Source organism: Pecten maximus, chromosome 12, assembly GCF_902652985.1.
Source record: "Pecten maximus chromosome 12, xPecMax1.1, whole genome shotgun sequence".
NCBI lineage: Eukaryota > Metazoa > Mollusca > Bivalvia > Pectinida > Pectinidae > Pecten > Pecten maximus.
Window position 1 is genome coordinate 14922213 of NC_047026.1, and position 18965 is coordinate 14941177.

At 36.2% G+C, this 18965-nt stretch overlaps 1 protein-coding gene across 2 annotated transcripts in view; it reads right to left on the bottom strand.

The window, feature by feature from the left end:
- LOC117339613 (probable G-protein coupled receptor No9) overlaps window positions 1–17916 on the bottom strand; it is a 51879-nt gene extending 33963 nt beyond the window's left edge. Inside the window, exons 1-2 of one of the 2 annotated variants that reach the window (XM_033901301.1) lie at window positions 17701–17916; window positions 17396–17544 (exon numbers count right to left, since the gene is read on the bottom strand). The gene's annotated coding sequence lies outside the window, so the exon portion shown is untranslated. Of the gene's footprint in view, window positions 1–17395 lie in introns of both variants that reach the window. The other variant, XM_033901300.1, reaches the window with a different exon arrangement.
- Window positions 17917–18965: the final 1049 nt, after the last annotated feature.

An 18965-nucleotide genomic window follows, 5' to 3' on the forward strand; every position in this document is an offset into this window, starting at 1 on the left:
GAAATTAGGAAGAAGAAAGTTGTTCAGAAAGAAGAGAAAAGATAAGATCCCAAATTTAGTCGCCTCTTACCCACGGAAGCCAAATAGGACCAATGAAAATAATTAACTTAGTTGGTACCATTAAACAAGAGGTCCGTATGGCCTGTACCGCTCACCTGGTTGGATTTGACCAAATGTCAAAATAATGTTAATGTTCAATTTGTTTTGTTTGTCAACATCAAACAATGCCATATATGGTTATAGTGTGGGGGTTTCTAACTGCTCTAAGTTTACAACATGCATTCATAACTTGATGACTAGTAGCGATTTAAAGGAAATACCATTATTTCTCCTATCGGTCCCATCCCTTTGGTCCTTTTGGGGGTCAAAAGCATCATGAATGCAAAACCTGTTTTGCTTTCTCCAAGGATTTTTCTGAACAAATTGGGTCCAAATCCATTCATAACTTAATGACTAGTAGCGATTTAAAGGCCCCTTGGGGGGTCAGAGTCACCATTTATGCAAAATCTGTTCCCCTTCCTCCAAGGTTGTTTCTGACCAAATTGGGTTCAAATCCATTGGGTCCAAATCCATTCATAACTTAATGACTAGTAGCGATTTAAAGGAATTGCCTCAATTTCCCCTATTGGGTCCCATTCCCCGGCCCCTTGGGGGGTCAGAGTCACCATTTATGCAAAATCTGTTCCCCTTCCCCCAAGGTTGTTTCTGACCAAATTGGGTTCAAATCCATTGGGTCCAAATCCATTCATAACTTAATGACTAGTTGCGATTTAAAGGCCCCTTGGGGAGTCAGAGTCACCATTAATGCAAAATCTGTTCCCCTTCCTCCAAGGTTGTTTCTGACCAAATTGGGTTCAAATCCATTGGGTCCAAATCCATTCATAACTTAATGACTAGTAGCAATTTAAAGGAATTGCCTCAATTTCCCCTATTGGGTCCCGTTCCCCGGCCCCTTGGGGGGTCAGAGTCACCATTTATGCAAAATCTGTTCCCCTTCCCCCAAGGTTGTTTCTGACCAAATTGGGTTCAAATCCATTGGGTCCAAATCCATTCATAACTTAATGTCTAGTAGCGATTTAAAGGAATTGCCTCAATTTCCCCTATTGGGTCCCGTTCCCCGACCCCTTGGGGGGTCAGAGTCACTATTTATGCAAAATCTGATCCCCTTCCCCCAAGGTTGTTTCTGACCAAATTGGGTTATGACTAGTAGCGATTTAAAGGAATTGCCGCGATTTCCCCTATTGGACCCCGCCCTCTCCGGCCCCTTCGGGGTCAGAGTCACTATTTATGCAAATTCTGATCCTCTTCCTTTAAGGATGTTTCTTATCAAATTTGGTCAAAATCCAATATGAACTTTTTGACTTGTAGCGATTTGAAGCTAATGTTTACGGACGGACGCCGCGCCATGACATAAGCTCACCGGACCTTCGAGATTAATCATCGTATATACGAGTTTATTTCTCGTATAGGGACCAACCAACCAATTGTTTTTCCATAGACTTTAGTGTTAACGTTTTGGATTTGGTTTGGTTTATTTTGTTTATTGTCCTATTAACAGCTAAGGTCATTTAAGGACCACCTCCCGTGCGTGAGACATGCATGCGTGTGGTGAGTGTGTATGTGTATTTTGGGAGGCTGCGGTATGTTCGTTTTAAAGACTCTGGTATGTCTCTAAAAATGGTAGTTGCTGCTAAGCAGGAGCAGCAACTACCAATACGCTGCCAGATATGTTATGACTCAACTTTCTATACACAGGGTATTTTCAAAAATCTATTTTTTCAATCGGTTGGTTGTTCCCTATATACGGGATTCTTTCTCGTATATACGAGTTTATTTCTCGTTATAACGAGTTTATATCTCGTTTATACGAAATTATTTTTCATATATACGGGATTCTTTCTCGTAAATAAGAGGTTATTTCTCGCAAAACGAGTTAATATCTCGTTTATACGAGATTATTTCTCGTATATACCAGTTTATTTCTCGTATATACGGGATTCTTTCTTGTATATATAATCTCGTATATACGAGATTATTTCTCGTATATACGAGATTATTTCTCGTATATACGAGATTATTTCTCGTATATACGAGATTATTTCTCGTATTACATTGTGCTCCATCATGAAACCGGATCTAATTTAATACAACGCTACGGAATGGCAGTTGTAACTAACATTTGGAAATGTTGCTTTCACATGGGATTTAGTAACGATGAAATACTGTCGTCTTTGGCGATTTCGTCTGGCTGTTATTAGTAGATCGACATTGAAAAGGATCTTACGACAGCAACATTTGTCAAGAAGGAAAGACCACTCATATACATAGGCATATCTACATGTACTAACATAATGTAGCTTCACGTTTTAAGTCTGATATTTTATAAATATATCTAGTGACGCTGTCTCCGTCTTATCACTTTTCTTTTAGGGTTAAGCACAGTCAACACATTATGTAAATAGAGGATATTACACGACTCTCCATTCATATGTACGGAAGCGTGTAGTGACCCCCTGAAACCAACTTATAAATGAGTAAATAGTAGCTTATTATGACGAACAACCTAGTTGTCTTCGGAACTTTAATATATCACACTAGCGACTTAAATGAAGCTTCTATATCATATCGTTTTTATTACATCAATTAAGTTGTTATGTGACATAATTTATGTCAATTTCGTAATAACTTAATTTCAATATCGCGATAACGAGAAAAAAGAACTCGTTAGTTAGATAGTTCAAACGAGAAAGAATCCCGTATATACGAGAAATAACTCGTATATACGAGAAATAACTCGTATATACGAGAAATAACTCGTATATACGAGAAACAAACTCGTATTTATGCTAAAGAATCCCGTATATACGAGAAATAAACTCGTATTTATGATAAAGAATCACGTATTTACGAGAAATAAATTCGTATATACGAGAAAAAATCTCGTATATACGAGATATAAACTCGTTATTATTTAATGATACCAAATAAGTTTATTGATATCATTGGTCCTATTTGGATTTCCTACATACCTGTGGAAAGTCGGAATAAAAGGCCTTAAGTGTTTATACATAGAAGGATTTGTCAGGTGTGTATTGGCTCAATTTTCTTAAAAATTGCTGTTTGGCTTTAATATTAAATTTAATTTGCTACTAATGGAGAGACAATGGATCTGCTGTCTCCATCGGAAAAATGTTTTACCCGTTGTATGCTTCAGTGAGGTAGCATGGCAGCATGTTCACGCTATCATAAGGGGACAAACGCAAATTGCATGCATGAATATCACATACAGGGAAACCGCCCATTGGGAAAATAGTTGTTGATAGGCCGTTAATACAAAAACCTGCTGTCGTAATCCTGTCAACCATCTGTCCATTCAGCCATAAGTGTTTGTGAACGTTAACTCCTACATTTGTTGATTTAAATGAAAATGGTAGAAAAGAAGACCATAGGAGATAAATGCTTATGAGGTAGGGAATTTGAAGGGTTGTTTTTTGTATGAACTTTAACACGTCAACGTGTAGACCTTAGCAAAGTATGTGTAGATCGAGATATGCCACTTAATAATTTAATTTCATATTGGCAGAGGACTGTTTAGCACGACTACTTGACGTGTCTGTTTTGTGTTTCTTTTTATGTGCTGTTGATGTCCCTCTTCCTGATAAGACCCCGAGGATGTTAAAGTACAAAAACATTTAGATCGTGTCAGAGTGTATATCGGTCATACGTTGTAAAACCGTTTTAATGGCTTTGCGGCGGAAATACAGTTAACAGCAAACCAGTAACATCCTGCAAATATAATTTGCACCGACAAAATCCTGACAGTTTAATGCTGATATGTCTTTTGTATTCGAGCTTACGAGCATAAACAGTTTGATTGTTTTCTGAAATTTATTTCAATATTAAAGTCCTCAAATGGAATTCTGTTTGAGACTCGCGTGCTATTTTAATCGTTTGTATTTGATTACATCTTTCGTTGTGTCATGTTTTGATACCTAATGTGACCGTTTGGGGTGTGCTGCTTGCTGTCTTCAGCAGTATGCTTCTCTGAGGTAGCACTATAAATCGACAAAAGTTCCAGCCTATCACAAGGAGACTTAACACGAACATATCGCAGCCCCTAAAAACACACATACGTTTGGTTTTGTTTGGTTTATTTAGTTTGACGTCCTATTAACAGTTAAGGTGATTTAAGGACGGCCTCCCATGCGTGCGACATGCATGCGTGTGGTGAGTTCGTATATGTGTACAAACACATACGCACTCACTTAATTGGTTTCGTTGGTGCGAAAAAAACACTAATAAAACTCGGCACGGGGATTAATGTCCCGCTTTGTGGCCCAATTATTAATATTTTGATTTGTAAGATAAAGATCGTTATCATGATACTGTGCACCTTCTAAAGGGGCTTTTACGACTCTTTTTTCAATTGGAAACTTAATCCAGATTGAACAAAACTACTTCACTTTGAACATAGGTAGTGGAAATAAAGCAATCGCATAGCGCATCATTTACAAACATACTGTTTCCGAAATTTCAGACCGTGACATATCACAAAAAATAGACGTGTTACTTCCACTGCAGAAAAACGTAAAAATAGCCCACATCTTGTTATCTGTAATATTGATTGTACTATGGCACATGTACATCTCCTCTCGAAAATGCGGCGACAGGAATTGATAGAACAGCAGGGATTCCAAATCATGTATGTGATTTAGCGTTCAGCAAATTTGATGCATTTTTAATTGTTTTGTCGATTCTGTTCAACAGTAAAATTACTTCTTGATATATTCCATGCACACGTTTCACAGCATGATGCATGGCACCAAATTCATCTTAATTACACTGCGCTTGTTAGGCGCCACAGGAAATACCGATATATAATTACCACTGATGGTTTGTCGTATGCTTAAGAGATCCTTCATTCTATCATTTATCCCGAGGTATATGTTCATATTTATATATGTTCATCAATTGTCGGTAACATACGTAATATGTCTTTTTTCACGGTAGGACGTTGATTTGAAGAGGTCACAAGAAAGATGGTATGTAATCTCAATATCTTGTCCTGTTTTAAGGAGTTTAGTATCTTGTAAGATAACACATGTCCATATATTATGAGGCCTTCTCATCATTACTTCTTGTTCCAAGAATTGTACCTGCTGTCCCATTGCATGATCATAAGAGGCGACTAAATTTGGGATCTTATCTTTTCTCTTCTTTCTTAACAACTTTCTTCTTCCTAATGTCTCTCTTGACAATGCCTCACTTTTGGTCTTAAGTTGAGTGTCTGCCGCTGTGAGGAAGGCTTTAAACATACCCAGCCTTCCAAAACACACATACCCACTCACCACACGCATGCATGTCGCACGCACGCACGGGAGGCCGTCCTTAAATGACCTTAGCTGTCAATAGGACGTTAAACTAAATACAACCAATTACATTCCTTGATACAGAAATGTAGTATCATTAACATAAAAAGTGTTGAAATTCAATGAAAAACAGCACCGTTTCCAATTTCCCCGTAATGGCAAAATTGGATCTTTGCCAGGTGAACTGATAGTTGTACAGTTTTATCAAAGTCTACATCAAATATTAATTACGAATCATATACAGATTCAAATCATTTTACAAAAACTAGCTGTGGTAGGATATATTTACCATTAAATAGATGGTATGTACAGTTAGTGCAGCATTTTATAGATAGAATCGTCCACACCGCCGACCACTGAGATTGGTTTGGTTTGGTTTATTTTGTTTAACGTCCTATTAACAACTAAGGTCATTTAAGGACGGCCTCCCGTGCGTGCGACATGCAAGCGTGTGGTGAGAGCGTATGTGTGTTTTGGGAGGCTGGGGTATGTTGTGTTAAGTCTCCTTGTGATAGGCCGGAACTTTTGCCGATTTAAAGTGCTACCTCACTGAAGCATACTGCCGAAGACACCCAGCAGCACACCCCACCCGGTCACATTATACTGACAACGGGCAAACCAGTCGTCCCACTCCAAATATGCTGAGCGCTAAGCAGAAGTAGCAACTACCATTTTTAAGACTCTGGTATGTCTCGGCTAGGGGACAGAACCAAAAGCCTTCCTCACAGGGGCGAACGCTCAACTAAAGGCCAAAAGTTAGGCAGTGTCAAGGGAGACGTTAGGAAGAAGAAAGTTTGTTAAGAAAGAAGAGGAAAGATAAGATCCCAAATTTAGTCGCCTCTTACGATCATGCAATGGGGGCAGCAGGTACAATTCTTACGCAGGGCAGGCAATGGGGGCAGCAGGTACAATTCTTAGATAAAAAGCGCCACTCCTGCAGTGTTTAATTCTTTAATAAAACGCCTGTTGTTTAGAACTCATACTAACATATTAATTATTAAAAATAAATTATGTTTGATGTTTTAAGAATGTAATAAATGATTTAGGTGTACGTAACAACTTCATTACTGGCTTCTTTTTACCTACACGCGGTTTTTATTGGGATTGTTGTCTTTTAAACTTATATAGGTTTCATAGCTCATCCGACTCGACGGATCAAAATTACATATTGCCACCATGCTTCTTTCATTAACTTTACTTTCAAAAACGCTAATCCTGCTTAACGCGAAAGTAGCAGATCTCGGCTATATTTGGTCTGAAACATCACGAGGGAAAATATAGAAGGTCAGTTATTTCCTTAATATATGAGACTACTTCGACCCCTTTGGACAGAGGTGTGAGTCTCAAAAAGGTAACTTAGCTACATGTTCGCTATAAAAAGTTGCGCTTTCTAATGGATTACAAGCAAATTTGGTCTGAAGAATAATTTGGGGAAAATAATTGTTTCTCAAAAAAATGGATTTATTTTGCCCCTTGGAAACATACTGCAGTCTCCAAAAAACATACGCACTTACGACACGCATGCCTATCGCATGCTCGGGAGACCGTCCTTAAATGACCTTAGCTGTTGATGGGACGTTAAACAAATGAAAACCATACCAAACCAATCCTTGGGGTAAGGGCAACATATTCTGCATTAAAAACGATTCTGAGACCTAAGGGGCCAGAGAGGCGTACCGCGCACAATGGGGAAATAGAAATAATTCCTTTAAATCGCTAGTGGTCATAAAGTTATTAATGGATTTTAACCTAATAACATAAAGATGAGCGACCCAGGCCCCATGGACTTGTTTATTATCATCAACGCATCCACATTTCCACACATGAACTTCATATCATTAGAGTGTTAACAGCGCTCACGAATGAGCGAAACAGTAATAAAAAGCTCAGCATATGTGCCGAAATCGGATTCATCCAAGGACAGAACCCAAAACTCTCACCATGGTAAACACTCAACTACAGTCCAAAAGTGTGTAGGGATATTAGACAAGATCACGGAAAAGTTTGATTGTAACATCCCGTTCAAAATTTCCAAATAATTTCCAAAGTATAACTGAATATTATGAAGCGTATAATGGTAATTGGCGACACCGAAAAGAGTACACCGTGCAACAGCGCTGATTACGTGGTGATTAGCTAAAGCGATGTTAATCTCTCGAGTTCTGTAAATCACGGAATAATTCTCAATCAGTTAGTCAAAAGTGAAAAGTTAATGAGGATATGAGGATTACTAAAATATGAATATACACGGACTAGATCTCGGAACAAATTACAAAGACTAGATAAATATATAGTACCGTCACACTGAAAACATTATGCATCAACACGGTGGTACGACACTCCATCAAGTTAAGTATAAAAGAACACCCTGTGTATATGTATATTGGATTTTTATTTTATCGTAGATAAAATTAACGTGTTGTCTGCTTGATATCTATGGGTTTTTGTGGATACCTGTGACATACATGACCTTTTCAAAATGTCACAAACAGCAGATTCGAAAATTAAAAAACATTCGCCTCGAATGTAGTAGATTTCGTAAAAAGTAAATCAATGGTGCTCCAATGAATAACATATAAAAGTATTTCCTCTATTTATTTACTGAATTGTCTCTAAAATGTTGTCTTCATTGTGATTACAGAGTTTTCCAATCTGTTTGTTAATAGCGTTTTGTTCGGTGCCAATATGACGAAGAATTTACTAATATGATGTTGGAACCATATGTTGTATTCATTACCGGGTAGTTGTGTGTTGAACCACAGAAAAGAATAGCCCTGAATATATTGCTATTTCAATGTAAAATGTATGTTAATCATTCAATAAGCTTTATTGTCATCACGATTGGATTTATCCATTATTGAAATGGATTGTTTATGTACATATAAAACTGCGCAATAACTACTGATCGACTAATGAATAAAAAAAACATTCCGATAACAAGCATCGATGATTAAGATTCATCTTTATAGTAAACCAATGTTGAATTAAAACAAGTAATCAATTAACCAATAGCACACATTTTATTTAAAGATCGAGGTCATTTTTGCTATCAAGTTGATTCCTAAATGTCACAATGGATAAATTACAGAATTGTAAGTGGAAATTGATCTTGATCAGGAGAATTAACAAGTGGTATTGGTATGCAGCCTCAACAGGGTACTTAAACTTCCATGGTATGGAAGTACCGCATTTGCCAGAGAAAATCCACAAACAGGTAGTATTAATCTGATTCTCTTGAAATGAAAAGATACAATACGAAAATAAATGTCATTGGTGGTGTTCGTTAATGCTTTAAAAATCGTCTTTATAGTTTTGTATACCAACTCGCACATTCTTTATATCGTTACCAGTGACAGGTCGTTATTTAACTGTATATCATTTGATGCGATAATTCATGAATTCATGAAAGTTGAACATTAACACTTCATTTTACTGCAAACCTGTCCCCATTGTATTCCCAGCGACGACAAACTTGGTGGATTTTTAATTTCTTCAACCCAAAGCAACAAACATCAACAATGACGTACGAAATGCACCATGAATATCACAGAAACCATAACTGAACCACTGGTTCAGAGAAAAATCGGAATCACACATTTGTTTATTTTTTCAATGTCTTATCCGACACTGTGTCAAAATGTATGTAAAGATATTTGTACCAAGTCGACAATCCAATAAAGTCATATCACACTAGTATTGTATTGTTAAATATTCCATCGATAATTCGAGTAATTTAGGGAAAAACAACACCAGAATAGGACGATGTTCACGGAAGAAACGCATCAAATCGAGCTTAAACATTGAAATTAGAAAACTAAAAATCACTGATATCAAACCAACTGGTTGTAACACACATTGTATTTTACGGTATAGTTCTATTGCACGTGCATATATGCGATCATTATTTATATAGACGTTACGTTACGTTGCTTGAAATCCCACTTAATCTAAAATTGCACGACAGAAAGAAAGTTGATTGCCGCCTGACAAAAGAGATCTCCGTTTCAAATTTTTGTGTGATATATGTATGACCGAACGCAAGAGAACAACTTCTCGACGATATGCTCTATTTTTACTACACGTACCCACTATGTTGAACATCGCGCATTATGTTCATCGTTTGTGACTGATGGTCTTGCTTGTTCCATATAGTCAGGCTCGTTATCAATGATGTAAAAGCGGTATATGGCAGCCTCATGTCGTTTTGCTGTAGGTTTATTGCTGTCTTATCAGTTTTCTCATGTCAAGAAATTCCGACATGACGTGGAATCCAAAACAGAATAATGCGACAAGTCATTAAACTTTCATGGATGCGAAATAAGTACATTTTGTGCTACTGCTTTGGTAATAATGTTGATTTCTAACGGTTTCAGCTGTGAAAATTGTGCCATTACCGTAGACGGCAAAACGAAGATGCGTTACCAATACCTGCTGCGGCTACTTTCTCTGCCATATAGCCATGTATATATGAGGGATATGTGAGATGAACTCTGTAAAGAGGTATTATATTGGACCGAGAGAGTACAAGTAATGTTGTCATTATGCATGATTTTACATCGGGTTGTTGAATTATTCATGCCGCAAATTCAGGTAATTTATATGTTTCAATGACAGAAAGATCTTAACTTGGATGATTAAGCAATTATTTTTAGACATATGACAGAAGATTTTATTTTTCATTATGCTCAACAAGTTCAGTATAGTTGGGATAAAAAACTAACAAAGCTGGATTTCGTTGGTCTTGCAAGATAAAGCAATACCAAAAATCAATATTGTTTGCACAGCTTGACTTCTATTTGATCATCGTGTCAAATAATCGAACACAATTTCTAAAAAAAAGTCTGGAAGTAGAGCCTAACCACGGGGTTGATGAGCTGCCCGCTAATAGAAAGAACCGTCGTCTGTCGGTTACGGTTGTATTCAGCCTGAGAACGAGTCATATCGGAAGGTCATAGATCAATCCGGAATTCAGTAGATTATTTAGCTAAAATGTTCCGTTCAGTGGCAATTAAGATGTTAACTATTAATTGATATGGTGAAACTTGATATATTCTCATTGAAATGGCAGATATAGGAATTTTCCTGGATGTGGCAGATGAACGTGTATATTTAAAAATTCATAAAGAGAAAACAAATATGTCCGTACTGTACAATGAATATTATCTGACCACTTTGCAGACCTAGCAAATATCTTGTCACCAGTGTATTAGGTACAAATGGCCATACGATTGTCGTTATATTATATTGTTTAACGTCCTGAAGTCATTTAAGATGCATCCGCCGTTACAGAGACGAAAAACAAAGAATAAAATCATACAAATGAAACAACAATCCAGGCATAGAATTGATTAAAAGGGGGCAACAATTATAACAAAAATATATATTTGCATGGTTTGGTTTGGTTTTATTTGTTGAGCGTCCTATCAACAGCTAAGGACGGCATCCCGTGCGTGCGATATACATGCGTGTGTTTTAGGAGGCATATTGCATGGATCTCCTGAAAGGTAAAATAAGACCAGGTGTTCCGCAATATAAACGTCTCCTGCTTTGTGGACGAAACCCGCAAATTATGTTTCCTTGAATAGTCTGATCCTGGATCGGCAATGTGGGGGTCATCAATAGAGAAAAACCATACGACGTCGTGTGACTAAGGGGCCATTATTAAAGGAAAACCAAACGGCGTCGTGTGACTAGGGGGTCATCAATGGCGGAAAAAAACATATGGCGTGGTGCGACTAGGGGGCCATCATTTAAGGAAAACCAAACGGAGCTGTGTGTCTTGGGAGCCATCAATAGAGGAGAACAAATCACAGAAAGTCTTCAATGTCTTTGTGAAGGACACAAAAATGAAAATCCCCGCTTCGCATTCATAATGTTCATTTCTGTATTATCTTATAATCGACTTTCTTTTTATGGACGAATGGACAAATGGACGGAGAAAAAAGAGTAATCGATTTAACATAGAAACAATGAGACCAGGGCATGGATGCTAGCTATTTCCAACTGAATTAAATCAAGATTTTTTTTATTAACTTCGTGTACCTTTTGTGGTTTTATTGAATCTTCCCGTACTAATCAGTATGGACACGTCGGTACATTAACGGCATAGGGATGTACATCAATATTAACAAATTAATGGTATTAAAACAAGCCGATGGCAAAAGCGGAGCAATATCATGTATACAATTTCAGAAAGATAATTTGGTTCATTATTTTAAATTAGCTCGGCGAAGTCTGCCAAACTACATATAGCACTGTCATTCCTGTGTTGGGATTATCATTTCATTAAGTATGAGATTGTTAGTGTTCAATGCTCTTTCACTCTAATGGAAGTAACTTTAAATATAGCCACAATCCTCGTAACAACGAATATGTGAAACACAATGTTTCATACATGAAAACAAAAGCAGGAGCCAGAAATAATTAAGGAATAAAAAATTAGCACCTTAATTTATTATGGATGAAAGTCAGTTTGCTTCATTTGTGTTGCTTTTGTTTTAATTATAATTTTCTCTATCTATGGTAACGCTGTAGGTTGCATTATAGGTTTAATTTATGACGTCAATTACTAATATGTTATTTGGCATGCTATATTAAGAACTATCTGGCAAGTTATCAGATATTGAGAAATAACGAGCAAAAACAAAACAGAAAATTATTCGCCTTGTTTGCAAAATCATTTCCTGAAAAAAATATAGATTGGATGCGAGATAAATCATTTTGTATGGTTATTTGGGGAAACATACAAAGAATTAACCCTTTAATACTTCATATAAATTAGTTTGTACTGTACATTGTATATCGAGTTTTTAGAATCAATTACATGACGCAGTCCCTATTAATATAGTTGCATCAATATGCTCAAATTACATTATAGACGCATCATATAAAAGTCCTTTCAAGGCCAGGTTTTTGAAACTTGATGACGGCAACTAGCAAATGCAAACAAATAGTCAGTTGTTTGTGGCAATTCTTCCTTGCAATAACGGCTCTATCGTCCGTCTTCATATGACCTAAGAATCGGCTGCGAGGTCGTGGATTCATAAACAAACAAACCCCATAATATTCATTATCTTATAACAACGTTATGCACAGGGCCCAATCATGCATAATTTACAGTTCCATCATTAGCACCAAAAACATGATACTAGTGTTATAACTACGTCCAATTATATAAGCAGCATGATTACCACTTCTTGTTTTCCTCTACTTACCACTATCTAAAACTGAACCGAAAAGCGAACGCTAATTTGATAGACAGGTTTGTCTGAAGACAGAATCAATAGTAAAAACTATCAATGGTTCTATAAAACCCAAATAATATTAGATTTTGGCGTTTTAATATAATTACAATTTACTGAAGACATTTTGTAAAATTCACACCTTAACGTTATGTAAAGGGAAATTGATTACGCAGTAATATGAGACATTTTTATGCACACCTAACATTTTCAAAGATAAAATTGATCAGCTGCTTTAATGCCTCAGGTGCTAATCATTAGTGTCTTTTGTACAATCCATCGAGATTGCTGAGTGGCGAGCTCTGCTGCTACACTTCAAGCCCATGAGGTTTGTCGTAACCCGGCGTGCCACGTTAAGTTCGCGTGAATAGTGGCGTATTGGTTCAGAACATGCATACGTATATCGTGTTCTGATAAAATATTAAGAATCCAATATCGAAAACTTAATTGATTTGTCACTGAAGAAGTGTATTTTATTTGTCGTATATTTTGATTACCCAGCTCTTCTCAGGTACGTCCCCTCCCCTTATATACAATAATTGAAGTTTGTGAAAGGCTTATTCATGAACAATTTTACTTAACAATTGACGTTTTTACAAAAATGACGAAGTGAGCATATTTTTGGGCAGGTGCTCATATTTGTATGAATATTGGTTTGATTTTCCTTACCGCACTCACGATTTTGGAAATGGTCTTGAAGGACAATACTGATTACATTTTAAAGGCACTTCTGTTGTCCTGTTCTTTTTGTTTTTATTTGTACACTCATGCCACCTATCTCATAGTTTTGTTAATGCCTGATGACGTTAAACTCCATAGATATGCCACTGGTCACACTAGTATTTTGTACTCTTCATCAAAGTAACTGTTTAGTTGAAGATATGGTGTGAAATAGCAATTATTGCATGATAATACCTCAGCGAGGTGCCAGTTTATGGGTTAATCAATTAGTTATGGTTCATTTAAAATTCTCTCCTTTCACCACTACATGCTATTTCTTGCATTTTTATTAAATTTCACGCTGATCATGCTGATAAATAGGTCATAAAGTGCTTTCGTCGAGTGACTTTGATGTATATGATTTTGACAGAGAGAACTAAAGGTATCTTTCTCAAGTTTCATATGTAAGATCCCCTTAGTCCTAAGTTGTGCAGACGGCCATCTTGGATTTTGACAATTGCTGGTTGCTCCTGCTATTTCGTGTTATATAATGTGTTTTGAAGGAAGGGAAAACAGTGAAAGTCTTTCATTTGACTAATATGGATCATTCAATGGTAGGCGCCAAAATCCCTATGGGATCTTTTGATAAATATACCAGTGCGCTGTGAAAATAACCAATAATATAGTTACTTTTTGATTTTCAATTTAGTCACTGGCTGTTCTTTTCGGCACGTTGATGTAATATTGTTTGGTTTGTTTTTGTTTAACGTCCTATTAACAGCCAGAGTCATTTAAGGACGTGCCAGGTTTTGGAGGTGGAGGAAAGCCGGAGTACCCGGGGAAAAACCACCGGCCTACAGTCAGTACCTGGCAACTGCCGCACGTAGGTTTCGAACTCGCAACCCAGAGGTGGAGGGCTAGTGATAAAGTGTCGGCACACCTTAACCACTCGGCCACCGGGGCCCTACGTTTATGTAATAAAGCACATGTATTCTTATAAGATGTGTTATGTAAAAAAATATAATTCAGAATTATCTGAAATATAAAAACCTTGTTAGTTTCAATACGAGTTATAACTGAAATATTTCTTAGTTGGACAGACACAACCATTGTTGGTTCTGGATGGAAAGAAACGAAATCTGAAGGGTTAACATTCAAGAACGGCTGAAGGATTTTGTTTGTTTCGTGGATCATATAAAAACTTTCTTATATATTGCTGTAGTGATATACAAGATCATAATTTATCTCAACAAAAACTATAATAAAAATGTATAAACAAGTCATAATAATCGGCCTGTTATCCATTGAAATCACTCATGTTAGATTTGTAACTATAAGCCACTAGTGTAATACACCCTTTGGCGTTCTTCATTGGCTGTGCAAGTCTAAAACAATTGTGACGTCATGAATCGAACATTGCGCAACAAAATGGCCTCCACATTTTGAATTTAAAACCTGCCAAAATGTCTTTTTCGGGGTTTGTGATACAAACGTATATATATATTTTTTTTCTTTCATAGGAGGTTTTATGAAACACGCAAAGGCTCGGGAAAATAAAATATTAAGCTCGCTTCACAAAAAAAAAATCATGAAATGATAACTAAGATGATATATTTATCTAAATTTTAAGCCATCATACCTTTTCAAGTATCGTTGATAAAATGGCAAGATTAAGTACAATCTATTTTCATTTTTATCATCTGTATCGAAATATTTGAAATATTTAAAGTTCATCTTCCACCTTCTTGAAACTTGGCAGACGTGGTGATCATGATAATTTTTATGAACGTATGTTGGACTGGCCTGAAACTTGATTCGACAATTTTGAAAGCGTTACAGCCATTCATCTATTTGAGTTTCTTAATATTTATCTTGCTTGGAGATTTTTCGCAGTTTGTGACCTACATTTTTGTAACTTGAAAGGCTGAAGTCACGATAGGTATTTGTGTTATCAACACCGACGTTGTACTCTTTGTTTATTTCGGCCCTTTAAACTTATCTTGAGATTATCTATCTTTGTAATAGAACGATCTATATGAAACATTTAAGGATTTGTAATGATGGCATGAACTGTTATGCAGCATTTTGTGCAAATTATAAATAGAAAACATCATACATTTCCATTACTATTTTTAGTTCGGTTTGTCTTGTTTAACGTTCTATGAACAGTTAAGGGCATTCAAGGACGATCCCCTTGTGTGCACGATGCATGCGTGTATGTTTCGTATTACAAAGTTACACGATAAACTGATACGAAGATTAGTATCGCTATCTTCCATCCATTTTCAATGAAAGTGAATGTTATCCACATAATCTGGTCATTGCATAATACTGCTATTTTTACCTGTTATCTTGACGTTTTATCATGTCCTGTCAATAATCATACTAGGATGTATGACCGCAATTGAATCGTGTGGTATATCCACTGCCGCTAAACACCATTGTCTATTTCTATGTATTCTATATAATATGCGTCAAGGCATTGTTATATATTGCTGAATAAATCTTATCATGCGATGATCTTTTTCACTTTGGCATCAAACAGGTGGAGAATGTTTGGCTCCGCGGTACATGTACTCTTGTTCCGTGCAGTAAAACTAATATTTTAAACTATTTGTATCTAAATGTGACAGTACGTTAAACAGAACAATATAATAAGAAGATAGGCATTGTTTCTTGTAAAAATGTTAGCTTCACTAGCAAAGGAAGGAAACACATTTTACATTGAACTTAAACAATAAATGTATTCACGACTCTTCATTGATACAATAAACTGATTGTTATATGAGTTACACAATTAAGGATCAGTTTCCGGATAAAAGCGAATGAATCTTCTTTGAACATGGAATCATGTGATTATTAATTGTGGTATACATTTTCCTACAGGTAAGATTGCATTAATAAAAAGGGTTATGAATGTCATGATAAGATATCTGAACCCGTATCAATCGTAACTGATAAGTAAAGTGATGGCCATTGTTATCTCAAACATGAAGGACTGAGACATTTCTGGTAATAGACCTTATAGATATAATCAATAAGATATCGACAGTTCCTAATAATCATGTTAAGGGTCACCAGATTTTTTTTACTGCATATCAAATTATGTTACTATCAAACATGACATGCTATCTCGCCCTAATCGCAGAATCAACAGAACATTGCATCATACAAATTATCTGTTTTTGCGTTATGGGAAATATGTATGGTAATCAAATGTGCGATATTAATCAAATATTCGCGTGTGATGAATGATATTTGGTATAACTATTTAATCTCACGGGGCCAATGTTTTACGGTTGTTCGAGCCGAAACTTGTTAAAATCACCGTACGTCTTCCAAATATTCTGAAGTAAATATTGTATAACTATGTTTACTTACCGCGAATATAGCAGAATTAAAGACCTACAAATATTAACAACTATATAGAAAATAAACCGGATTTCCTTTAGAGAATCAGAAACTTTTGCTTAATAAACCTAAAGGAAATTGAAAGTAATGGAAAATCAAGTATCATAAAGCGGGCTATGTTATTGAATTGCAACATTTAGCAACTAAATTAAAAGCGCTTTAATAAGTGCTAGCTTCATTACAAACAACTCACTAAAATGTTCCCGTACACATATAAATGTTCTTACTCCGAACATACGGACACGTGTGCATCTGTACACCGCGCTAACCAAAACAATTAATGACCGCGGAGCGTCCTCTTGTATTTTAGCGTTGTTTCAATTAGGTTTCTGGTATGTCTATACTCCATCACTTTAACCAGCATTCAAATATGAATATATGCTGGGTTTGATAAGAATTATGGGCTAGCCAAGTCGCAAAACGTTAACGCATTTAAACAACCCGTTCATGTGTATTCCAACTGAGGGAGCAATATACAAATGGTTAAGATCGGGAATAAGAAAATATGGCATGGTTATGATAGCATACCATGACACTTAATGACATTAATTATTAAGTATGTTTAAGGAAACTATCAATTGCCTTTAAACAGATTTAAAGCTTGGAAGAGGGCTTATATTAATAGACAATAAAAGATACCAGAATCTCTTCCAACACATTAATGTATATAAATATTGAATATTGTGGAATTAAATAAATTAAACGTGTACTTACTGTTGTTGGACTGCGTGGTTTGTCCTACAATAATATCATTCACAGGCCATTGTCGGTGATGTCCAAGCAGACACACGCTGAATTCCTTGTAACATGTCATTGATCGATTTTCTTTAAATTATATATCCATATGATAGCAACCTGATCCTCTGCAAAAATTATCAAGTTTATTGAAATTTTTGTGTCTAAACCTGTTGAGCACTGTTCACATACATTAAGATATCGCCGTAAACTTGGTTTTGATATCTTAGTTCTTTATTTCGAGATTAATGATTATGGAATCAATTTAGATTATTTTAACATACTCTATTCGCCCTGTCTTGACTACATTCCTTTTTCCCTTTAGGAACACAATTCTCCACATATCAACGCATTCATTATCGACACACATACACTAACTGTTACCATGTGTGCTCGACCAAATGTGATCACGTAGAGGTTGTTCAGGTTACTACAATGTAAATAGTTAACTATCCTGCTACCAATCGGTTCTGGTTGAATAGAGGTATTGGTCGATAACGTACGAGCCATGTAGTGGTACACCTTCTTACGTCGATGCAACACTATCATGATAGTCCATCGTAAAGAAGAGTGGCGCACAGAACACACTAATAAAAGCTCGATTATCCCGACATTACGATGTGAATTGTACATAAGGGTCTAGAAGTAAATTGTAGGCTGTTAACTGACTTTACTTCCTACATGTATCTACTTGTATACAAGAGACTGCTCTGTTATAACTGTCATAGACCATTAAGGAGGTCGTAAAGCTAGGTTATGTATACCTGATACATGGTCGTACTGGTGTGTTTATACAAATTTAAACAAGACCTCGCCTTGCTGGTCAGCGCTGTTGATGACTGGTACAAGGTCGTACATATTAACTTCCATATATCATTAACTTTGATGTCTGCGGTTGGGTTTCGTAGTCATTTAACGGCAAGTATTGTGCTTGCCTACAAATACAGACGGCTTGTAACAGTTTGTTTTCGTATGATTTCCGTTATGAATAAACACCATGTATATTTGTTTAAATATTTGAAAAGAAATCAAATTCAGCATGTCTTTAGTCATATTTTGTTTGTCAGTTCATCCGTCCTGTATTTCTTGTCAAAACATTAAACGAAGAATGTTATCGATTAAACAGTAATTCGTAGGAGTCTGCAAAAGGTTGGTAATTCGTTCTTAACGCGTTATGAACATTGTATGTCCGTCTTCTCCCGTCGCGTCTCGTTCAAAATCAATGACTATTTTGAGATCATTTCAACATATTTGTTTCATATTTACAATTTATAGAACCAGAACATCAAGTTTTACACCTAATCACTTTCTGATGGCAATCAGCCAACGTCAAATGCCACCTGTTGCATAGCAACGGTGATAGTTTCCTACAAGTATAAGTTTTTTTAGCAGTTTCAATAAAATGGAATACCAGAAATCAGTTTCTGTCACATATTGACATTGACATCAGCTCCATGCATTATACCTGAAACAAATTAATATGTCAATGCTAATTGATACTAAGTGACCGTCCTTCTGGTCTTTCAAAATATGGAGCAATTTTCTTGTC